The sequence below is a fragment of the Delphinapterus leucas genome, chromosome 3, assembly GCF_059928025.1.
Source record: "Delphinapterus leucas isolate spDelLeu-1000000601 "Yukka" chromosome 3, BTC_Dleu_Yukka2, whole genome shotgun sequence".
Classification (NCBI taxonomy): Eukaryota; Metazoa; Chordata; class Mammalia; order Artiodactyla; family Monodontidae; genus Delphinapterus; species Delphinapterus leucas.
Genome location: NC_143131.1, coordinates 150,843,221 through 150,852,450, shown reverse-complemented (window position 1 = coordinate 150,852,450; position 9,230 = coordinate 150,843,221). Strand labels below are relative to the sequence as shown.

The window sequence follows — 9,230 nt, the reverse complement described above, 5'->3', positions numbered from 1 at the left end:
TTTACTGTCCTTACTCTGAATTCCTTTTCAGGTAGGTTGCATATTTTGTCTTCATTTATTTGGTCTTGTAGGATTTTACCTTGCTCCTTCATCTGTAACATAATTTTTGTTGTTTCATTTTTTTTTTGATGGGAGGGGCTGTATTCCTGTCTTACTGGTTGTTTGGCCTGAGGCTTCCTTCAATGGAGTTTGCAGGAAGTTAGGTAGAGCCGGACCTTGGTGCCGAGATGAGGACCTCCAGGAGGCCTCACCTCAATTAATATTTCCTGGCATCTGAGGTTCTTTGTTAGTCCAGCAGCTTGGACTTGGTGCTCCCACCACAGGAGCTTGGGCCTGACCTCTGGCCTGGGAACCAAGAACCTGCAAGCTGCATAGCATCATTAAAAAAAAAGAATAAAAAAGAATAAAAGGAGCAGTACAATAACAAAGAATAAATATAAAATTAGAACAATAAAAAATGTATTAGGAAAAATAAAAATATAATTGAAACAACTGCAACTGCAACAAGGGAAAACAAAACCACACCAGAAACAAGAAAAAAAAGTGGTGGGGGGGAACAACCCAAAAGGAGCAGAACAATAACAAAGTATAGAGAATAAAATAAAATTAGAAAAATAAAAGGTTTATTAGAAAAAATTAATTATATTAATGAATTATCAAGAAGAAGGTAAAACAGCACCCCGACCTAAAAGAAGAGAAAAGGAAAAAAAAAAAAAAGGCCTTGGCTCTTGGGGGTGGAGTTTAGGTGGGGGGGTGGAACTTAGGCAGGGGCAGGGTTTAGGGTTGGGCGGGGCCTAGCCAGGGTGGTGACGTTTGAGTGTGGGGCGGGGCCTAGACTCAGGACCCACACAGCCAGAAAAGGCCTTGGGTGTGGGGACTAGGCTGGGCAACATTCAAGTGTGTGGTGGGGCCTCTGCCTAGGACCTACACGGAATGGGAGGGGCAGCACATCCAAAGGGGTTCTCTGGAGTGTGGATTTCGGGAGTTTGGAGGTAGGGCCATGGGTGAGGGTGTGTGTGCGGGGTTTAGGCCCAGGGTGTTTGGAGGGGGTCTCAGAAGGGGTCTCCGAGTGTAGAGGTGGGGCCCTGGGTGGGGGTGTAGGGGCAGGGCTTGGGCTCTACCTGGTAGGAGGGAGGCTCCCAGGGCAGAGGATTAGGCCTGGGAGCCCAACAGGCTCCCCGGTGCCTAAGTGGGCAGCGAAAGCGCTGGCCGTGTTCCTTTCTGTTCCTCCACGCCCTCCCCCATGGTCTCCCCCAGGGTCTCCACAGTCGCCGCTGGACCCTAAATGTGGGCTGGTCCCACTGAGCGTAGGAACTCCTACCCCCACCCATTTGCCCCTCAGGGGTGCAGGTCCCAGAGGTCTGGCCTTTACTTTTGCTCCCCCTTTCCTCCCTCCCACTCCCTCAGGACCCACGCAGCTGGAGGGGTTTAGGTGGGCAGAGGATCAGGTCCGGGATTTCATCAGGCTTCTGGGGCCCAAGAGAGTAGGGGAAACCTAGCCACCCTCCCTTTTGATCCTCTGCCCTCCCAGTGGTCCCCTAATTTCCCCCTCCAGGTGTGGGATCTCTTCCTCTCCCCCAGCTGCCCCTCAGGGGCGCCAGTCCAGTCTCACCTCCACTTCTCCTCCCCACTCACTCTCCCCATGCCCCATGTCGTACTTGGTTGCTGGGAGTTCCTCCCGTCCCCTTAGGCGTCCGTGGTCCCCTACCGGTGCCTGGTAGGTGCCCTAGTTGTGCCAAGATGCGAATTTCATGCCCTCCTAGTCTGCCATCTTGACTCCCCCATATTTTCTTTAGTGCTTTATAAGGGTAACTGGGTAATTAAGTATGAAAAGTGAAACCACTGATATAAGTCAGTTCTATATTCACTTTAATAACTGTTAGAACAAAATAGCTGTTAAAATATCTTACACACTGAAAGTGGTAATTGTTTTTTGATCTATGATTATGTATCTTTTGGCACAGAGAAGCTGCCCACTCTGGCCATTCATGTAGCCCTGTTTGGAATAACTTTAAAATGCTTATCTTAGATTTCTAAGTGCTTAAGGCCAATGTCCCATTTAAAAAACATTCTTACATACAGGTCCAGTGACCCCTTTTCAGCACCTTACTTATCTTTCTATACCTTAGTTCTTCATTTGGTGATAACAGTAGTTCCTACCTGATAGAGTTGTTATGTGATTATATGAGGTAATGATCTTTCGAATGTGCTTAAAATAGTTGTTTGGCATGTATTAGTGATGTTTCATTTAATCCTCACTTGGGACTTATCTTGAGAGCTTAGTAAAACACCATTCAAATATAGCACTTAAAACAGTGCCTGGCACACAGTAAGTATTCAGAATAATTTATGGAAATAATTCTTCTTAATTTTTTTCTCCTCGTCTGAATCCTCCCCAGCCACATTTCACAAAAGTATCTTAGCACCTTTTATGCTCTTTTGTCTCAGGGCAGGCTTGTATTTCAGTGCTAACTTGCAGAAATTTCCTGGAAGATATATTCCTCTCCTGGGTTTTGATCTTTAAAGGCTGAGCATCCTGGAAAGATGATACTAAGTGCCTATGTTTAGGATTGGAATTTTGGAGGATGCACATTGATGGTGACAGGATTTTGGAAGGAATGGGAAGCAGTTTGAAGGTGAGATTCTAGAGGCTCCTAGTCTCAGCGTACATCCCCAGGTACATACATGGCGTAAAATCAAATAGCTTTTAGATTATAGACTTGCATAATGAGGATTTCTGCTGTGGCCACAGAAGACTGCAAGATGAAGCTCTTTCTCTAGAATGTCCTAAATTATGGGTGAACCCTGAAGGTGATACAGCCAGCAATGGCAGAGATCAGAATCTCCTAGCAGCCCATTAGGCTTTTGAGGCTGAATATAATTTGATTAAATGAAAATAAAATCATTGATCATTCTTGCATACCCTATAAAATGAGATTCACAGCCCTTAACCAGAGAAATTGGGTCCTTTTATAGGCTAACTTTGTCCCTGTCAAACTGGGATATGCACCTCCTGATGATCCAGAAGGACAGTTGAATATTTAATAATCTGAGCTCCAGGATCCATTACCCATCTAATAGCTGTTCTTTGGAGGAAACGCAAATGACTTTTTCCTAATCTTTATTCAAGGATGAGTCTTAAAAAGCTCTGGAAACATAAACAGCATGAGCTCCATCGAGAATAGTGCAGAGCAAGCACACATTAAATAGTAAACTAGAAGGAATCTGAAAGAGTGAATGGTGGTCATTTTGAAGTAAAAATTCTAAACCCAGTGGTGGATGGTAGGACAGATAATGACACATCTAGTCACCACAGACTCCCTAATAAAGCATAAACCTTAGCTTTGTTGCAAGGATGAAAGTAATGGTGCTGCTTAATGGGAGCAGCAGACCAGAGGTGTTTAATCACCTAAAATCACTGATGGTAAAATCACCTCATCGTGCTTATGGAGGCAAGGATCATTTACACACACTTCAAGTCACCCTTGACAAACAGGCTCTTTGTTGATTTCATTAAGTGCTGAACTTTTCTCACCCAGCTCGCCTCAGGATGCACACATTTCATTTCCATGCGTGTTCTGGGAGGACAGTCCATGTCATTTGCCAGCATTTCGGCCAACATATACATAATCAAATGCAGCCACCATGGAACATGGGCTGAGAAACAATCCATCCAGTGTTTAATGAGTAACATTAGCATGCTCTTAAAAGCACTAATAGCAAGTTTCATTACTGTTCATTTTAGTGTGGATGGCAGCTATCCAAAACCTAACCATGTACTAAATTCATTTTAGTAAAAGCAGAAAATAATAAATAAAATAAATGATTGTAATTACAAGTTACTTCTAGAAGTTAGACTTATATTAACATGACATTAACTCAGAAAAGAAACACTTTCTTCTTTTTTTTTTTCCAGATTACAATTTTCTTTTAGGAAACCCTTTCTCTCCTACAGTGACTTTCAATCTAATATTGTCTTCAAATTAATTTTCATTATTTTATTATAAAAGTGATGTTATTATACTTTTTGGGATTTTGATCCTGAGGATCAGAAATTGTTCAGAAGGCATTTGGAGTTTTCTATAAATTTGTTTATATTGACTTTTGCAGTATCCACTCCCACTGCTTTCTTGTGTGCCTTCCTATACTTCTTCCCTTTCCAGTCTCTTCAGGATGTTCCCCAGCTCCTTTACAGCTATGGTTCTGGATGTGATTTTAGTTCTGCAAGTCACACATTCTCATGGGGACATGGATTTGGAATTTTCTGGTGCAGATGGTGTCAGAGGTTCTCAGTTGCTGGAGTCACCAGCTTCAGCGGTGTTTCCTGATTTGAGAATCTGCTTCCTCACCATTGCAGAGGCAGTAGCTGTTGTGGCAGCCTGGTGTGGCCAGAACCTCAGTCTAGGGTCTGTTGCTTCCCTTCTCTCTAATTATAAGCTTTTCTACTTCAGGTATCTAGGAAAGATTCTATGCTCTACAGCTGAACCCTGAGTAAGACTGCCTTGGTGCCTACTTCATAGATTGCAAACATTTTGGTGATTAAATGGGATACTTGCATACAGTTTCCTTAGCCAAATGCCTGGCACAGAGTGGATAATAAATATTAGCTTCTATTTTCCCCTCATAATGCCTAGGGTGGTTCATTGTGAACCTACCTGATAGAAAAATTAAATCCTCAGTATACTTTTTAGTTACATGGTGACTACATATGACACAGTAGAGAAAGACATAGAGACAGTGTGTTATAATGGCAGGGCCAGAGAGTGGTGAACAGTATTTAGAGTAAAATGATCTAGGTTCAACTCTCAGACCTACTTATTGTTTGGCCTTGAGCAAAGTTTTCTGGGGTTTATTTGTTCCAGCTACAGTGGGAGATGAACTGCGTTTTCTTTAATGTTTCTCAAGTTTTTAAAATTCTGAGACTTATATTCTAGCTTCATTTGCTTCTAATTTTCAGTAATGATTTGAAATAACAAGAATGTTCACTTCTTTAGATGACTCATTGTTTAAGGCGTATGATAGCAAACGATGAAGTTGTTTTTGTTTTTTTTAAGACCTGCCTGATGCTTGCCATCATAAAAGGTGAATTAAGCAATGCAAGGAAGAAAAAAAACAGAGGTGAGGATAGTACATTTAACGCATTTGGGAGGGTAAAGAAAAAAGTCCTCTTAGTTTAGTTTGTCTTATCAGTGACAAACTGAAACTGGTTTTTCATAGTAACACCTGGTCATTGTTCTAAAAATATGAAACTTGAGGCCTGTTTGTTGTTGTTGTGTTTTTGTTTTTTTACAGTTAGAAACCTTGATTACAGTGCTACATTTAGAAAATTTAGACAAGGCACTCTGAGGAACTGAAAATTGTAGAAGAAAATAGAATCTCTTAAGGGTGTAGGAAGTAGATACAATCTCTGGCAGAGAAAAGCAGTTTTCACAAAAATATAATAGAGAAAGATAACTGAACTTATTATAAAGGCACCTAACTAAAAGGGAAAAATCAGTAGAGGAAAGGAAGTTATCTCCTAGTCTTAAGCTGTTTAAGGTCTTGGGATGCCAGGAAAGATGCAAAATGCCATTTATTCTTTTTCTTTCTCTCTCAAAACTGCTTTAAAAATCCACGAAAAAGGGCTTCCCTGGTGGCGCAGTGGTTGGGAGTCTGCCTCCCGATGCAGGGGACGCGGGTTCGTGCCCCGGTCCGGGAGGATCCCACATGCCGCGGAGCGGCTGGGCTCGTGAGCTGTGGCCGCTGAGCCTGCGCGTCCGGAGCCTGTGCTCTGCAACGGGAGAGGCCACAGCAGTGAGAGGCCCGCGTACTACAAAAAAAAAAAAAAAAAAAAAATCCACGAAAAAATCAAGCCTGCCTTTTAGCTATTAAAATTGAATTTTTAAAAAAATGACATGGGTTCAGATTTGGATTGACATTATTGACTAGTTACTCTTCTTTTCATACAAATGATAGCAGTATCAGTGTTTGAATCTGGCTCATTTGGTTACGAGGAAGAATTCAGTCAGATTATTGCAGTGGACAAATGGTTGTTATAATTACATATGGACTCTGACTGGACCTGGAAGCTTAGGCGTAGAGAGAAATATTTTGCTCCCTCTCTGAGTCTTTGGTGCTCTGTGTCCATCTGCTGTATTCCCCATTCCAACCTCTGGAACTTATCTGCTGACGCTGGTTTTCTACATCTTCATTGTCCAGCTTGCCTATTTGCGTAGGTTACTTCTCCTAGATTATCTTTGTCCCCTTTCTACAGCACACATTTTTTTCTCTAACTTGTATTTTAATCTCATGTATAACCTAGGAAGCCTTGCCTCTGTTGGGGTAAGGAAAGCATTTTCCTCTTTTCTCCTCAGAGCAACTCCTTCATTTGGGAATATGTAACTAATATGATTGAGGGAATTGGGACCTGGGCTGCCAAGAATTTACCACTCGTTCTTATTCTCATTCTCTTGTTCTTTCTGTTTCTCACTAGTTTCACTTCAGAGGGAAAGAAAGAAATCCTTTTTTTTTTCTTTTTTGGCCGCACCACGCAGCATGGGGAATCTTAGTTCCCCAACCAGGGATTGAACCCGCAGTGGAAGTGCATAGTCTTAACTGCTGGACCACCAGGAAAGTCCTGAAAGAAGTCTTGATTTTAAATTCCAAGCTGTATTCTGGCTTTACCAGAATGACAGCTGTTAAATTTCCCCTTTTGATTTCTATGTATATTGATCTACTGGTTCAAGATCCATAAGGCAGTGATTCTCAACTGGAAGTGATTTTGATAGGGGACATTTGACAATGTCAGAAAACATTTGTGATTGTCAGGACTGAAGAAGGAGATTCTACTGGCTTCTGGTCATTAGAGTTCAAGGATGCTGCCAAACATCATTCAACGCACCAGGTAACAACCCGCGTAAAAATAACAATAATAATACTGCTATATTTAAAATAGATAACCAACAAGGAGCTACTGTATAGCACCAGGAACTCTGCTCAATACTCTGTAATAACTTATATGGGAAAAAAAATTCGATAAAGAGTAGATACATGTATACGTACAGCTGAGTCACTTTGCTGTACACCTGAAGCTAACACAGCATTGTTAATCAACTATACTCCAATATAAAGTAAAAATTAAAAAATTTTTTTCTAGCCCCAAATATCAGTAGTGCCAAAGTTGAAAAATTCTGCCATACGAGAAGTAAAGGGTTTGAGATTAATTATTGCCTTTTTATTCAAAAACTATTTTATTACCGTTTCTAACTATCTAATCTCTCAATTACACCCTTCCAGATTCCCAGGGAAAGATATGAATGGTGAAGCCTATTTTTGAACTAGGCTCCACAAAGCACAGCCTTCTGCCAGTCCAAGGGTTCAAGTTCCTTAGTCCAACCCGAACAACTATGACTCACAAGGTATCAGCTATGATTATAAAATAAAACATGGACATGTTAGCTCTTGTCTCTAAAAAAGGTAGATAATTTTTTTAGAAGGAGATGTGATTAGGTAGGAATCATAAAACATGTTCAGACCAAAAAAATAAAATATAATTTCCTTAATACTTAATAACTTTTAATTGATGACAAAAATCAAGTGAGTCTTCTATCATGTACATTTTAAGCCAATATGATTCAGTAATATTGTTTTGGATATTCAGTTACTATATTTGTGAGAACACTTAATTTTTATTATCTCTGAGAAAAAGGAAAAAACTAATTACATATTGGATTAATTTGTGAGTTTCCTATCCTTAGGTACCCTGGGGGTCTATAATTCTTACTTCCAGAAACTCTTTGTAAGCCTTTTTTCCAGAAAAGAGTTTCAGACCAGGAATGCAGAGGCAAAGCAGAACACATTGCAGATGCTAATATTCACTAGAAGAGGAGCAAGGGAGCTGTTTTCGAAGGAGTGTTGTGCACAGATTCTGTTATGACTTTAATGGAAACAGTGCATGTCATTCCCACACAGCTTGCTGAGTACTTGCCCCTGAGAATATAGTGATTAGAATGAATGATGTGCTGGGATTAAAACACTTTACTGTTTAGTTCTATTTGTTGGGAAACATTTACTGATTCTAGCCCTGGTTTCCCTTATGATATGATTAGGCAGAGAGGAGTCACTTTCCTGAGGAAACTGAGGTCACAGTGTTCTCTCACGATATAAAGCTCATGAGGCATGTGGAAGAGCTGAGATCATGGATTTGGAAAGGATCGCCATAGAGTTGTTAAAATAAAATTTTCTACAGATAACTTACTGATCTAGTTGACTTCTATTCAGTTATTCATGACTTGGGTACTGTTTAATCTAACAGGTAGAAAGGAGCTCTGAAGAGCAGTACAAGGTGAGAGCTTTTTATAGACCAAAGTGAGCAGGGTCAAGGACGATGTACTGGTCATTTGCTAATGGGTTAATGAGAGTTCCTTTCCTTATATGGAACAAGGAGCTGGATAAGGGTTTGGTAAGCAGGCAAGCATGATTGGTTGGTTGACCTGGGCCTTCCTTTGCTTGGAGAGCCCAGGTAGGGAAACTTAGATAAATTTTGGTTTGCTGATGTGGGGCTTAGCATGAGTGATTCCATCTTGGACCTAATCTGGTTACTTTGACAGAGTCCTTGGCCTATCACATAGTCTTTACTATGCAAATAGGGCCAGTCACTTCAGAATTTTGAGAATTGATCTCAGTATCTTTCTACTGAAGACAATAACTGCTTTCCAGCATTGTGGCAAGACATTTAAAAGCTTCCATCACAGCTCCAGCGCAACTTAACCACGTAACCAGTTCTGTGAATGCTGTCATGTTCTGGAATATTATCGTGCCTCACTTTTCTGTTTTGTAAATTTGGGAAGATTGTATCTGCTTCACAGGGTTTTTTGAGAAAGAAATGAGTTACTAATAATGACTGCAAAGCACTTGTGACAGTATCTGTCTCAAATGTTATTATCATTGTTAATGCACGTTGAGCTTTTAGCTCAGTGCTTGAAAACCTGGCAATCATTCAGTCAATGGTAGCTAGTTTTTACACAGTGCCCGGTATTATTATTGCTAGAAACAAAGAAAAGTAACAATTTACGTCAAGGGAGAATCCAGTAAATGATCTATGAAGGTCTGTTATTGCCTAAACCAACATATGCTTTGTGATAGTGATTAGGCTGGGTGGGAGCCATCAGTCAAGCCAGAAGGATGAGGCAAATGAGGAAACCTTTTCAGAAGACATGTGGATGATTCTAGGGAACTGGATGACGTTTTGG

At 40.9% G+C, this 9,230-nt stretch overlaps 1 long non-coding RNA gene across 3 annotated transcripts in view; it reads left to right on the top strand.

Moving 5' to 3' along the window:
* The first annotated feature begins 941 nt into the window (after window positions 1-941).
* Window positions 942-9,230, top strand: part of LOC149749744 (uncharacterized) — a 75,839-nt gene continuing 67,550 nt past the window's right edge. The window contains exons 1-4 of one of the 3 annotated variants that reach the window (XR_016392488.1): window positions 945-992; window positions 2,449-2,636; window positions 6,808-6,883; window positions 7,276-7,397. This is a non-coding gene — a long non-coding RNA (uncharacterized LOC149749744). Of the gene's footprint in view, window positions 993-2,448; window positions 2,637-6,472; window positions 6,884-7,275; window positions 7,398-9,230 lie in introns of all 3 variants that reach the window. The other 2 variants (XR_016392487.1, XR_016392489.1) reach the window with 2 other exon arrangements.